This window comes from Triticum dicoccoides, chromosome 2B (assembly GCF_002162155.2).
Source record: "Triticum dicoccoides isolate Atlit2015 ecotype Zavitan chromosome 2B, WEW_v2.0, whole genome shotgun sequence".
In the NCBI taxonomy this organism is placed as follows: Eukaryota; Viridiplantae; Streptophyta; class Magnoliopsida; order Poales; family Poaceae; genus Triticum; species Triticum dicoccoides.
Window position 1 is genome coordinate 245,182,194 of NC_041383.1, and position 1,809 is coordinate 245,184,002.

Here is a 1,809-nt window from a genome sequence, read left to right on the forward strand (position 1 = left end):
GATTATGCAGCCCGCGACAAACTTGCCCGGTAACTCGCACTTAAGAAGCTCAAGCTCCTTAACAATGCATATTATCTCATGAGCCTGCTCCAATACAGGACGGTTTTCAACCATCTTGTAATCGTGGAACTGCTCTATAATATACATCTCGCTCCCTGCGTCGGCACCCCCGAACTTAGATTCGAGCACCTCCCACAAGTCCTAGGCAGCCCGCATATGCAAATATGCGTCAACCAGCTTATCTCCAATCAAGCTCAGAACTGCCCCGAGGAACACGACAGTGACCTCCTTGAACGCCTGAAAGTGCGTTATATCGACTAGAGGGGGATGAATAGGCGATTTTTATGAATTCTTCACTGAGGAATATGCCGGTGAGGAAATTCCTTAGTGAAGAACTACTTGCAGCGGAATAAGTACTTAGAATAAGCATGACAGAATAAACACATAGTCATCATGATGAAATGAAGACAAACAAAGAGTACAGAAAGCGCAAACACAGAATAACACAAGATGAAGACAAACAGACTGAAGAAATTGAACTAAGGAAATTGAGAAAGTCTTCAGTCAAAGTCTTCAAACACAGATATGAACAATTACTCAACACAGTAATGAAGAAATGAAAGAGTTGAGGAAATAGAACCAGTAAGGTTGGTGAAGACAATGATTTGGTAGACCAGTTCCAACTGCTATCTCAGTTGTACGTCTGGTTGGAGCGGCTGAGTATTTAAACTCGAGGACACACAGTCCCGGACACCCAATCCCTGAGCACGCAGCTCAGGACACCAAGTCCTCACCATATTCTCCTTGAACTAAGGTCACACAGACCTCGTCCAATCACTCGTGGTAAGTCTTCAGGCGACTTCCAAACCTTCACAGACTTCAGTCACTCGGCGATCCACAATTCCTCTTGGATGCTCTAGACCATGATGCCTAACCGTCTGGAAGAAGCGCAGTCTTTAAAGGTAACAAGCATCAGATCCACGCAGGATCAATCACTTCAGTGATGCTCAATCACTTTGGGTTTGTAGGTGTTTGGGGTTTGGGTTTTTCCTCACTCGATGATTTTCGCTCAAAGTCCTCGGAGGATGGGTTGCTCTCAAATGACAAGTGTCAGTTTCTCTCGGAGCAGCCAACCAGCTAGTGGTTGTAGGGGGCGGCTATTTATAGCCTAGGGAGCAGCCCGACATGATAAGACATAAATGCCCTTCGATGATATGACCCTTAGGTGGATAAGATATTTTGGGACAACTGGCGCGCAGCACATCAACGGTCGGAATTTTGACTCTCAAATTCCTCAGGGCTATCATGTTCCTCACTGTGTAGGCAATCCGCACTGGCGAATTCCTAACTCCTTAGTCAGGACAAATTCCTCAGCGACCAGAAGAACTTCGTCTCTGTCACTGAAAAAATTGACTGAACTGTATGGGATTTCCAATGGTTTCAGTCGAAGGGATTGGTAGGTGTAGGATTTTGAGTTGAGCATCACATGGAAATTTTTCCTTAGTATTTCCTCGACCTCCTTTAACAGTACGGTGTTTCCTATGACTCAAGAAAGAGAAAAACAAAACTATCAAAACGAAAGTCTTCAAGCTTCATATTCCTTGCATGAATATCAAGTCTTCACGGACACACCAATTTCTTCACTTTCAAAGTCTTCATGAAAGTCTTCAGGAATACCAAAATCTTCAGTCGAAGATATTCATTTTTAGGGGTCGACTTTCTCTGTAAATATCAAACTCCTCATAGACTTATAGACATGTGTACACTCATAAACACATTAGTCCCTTAACCTATAAGTCTTCAATACAC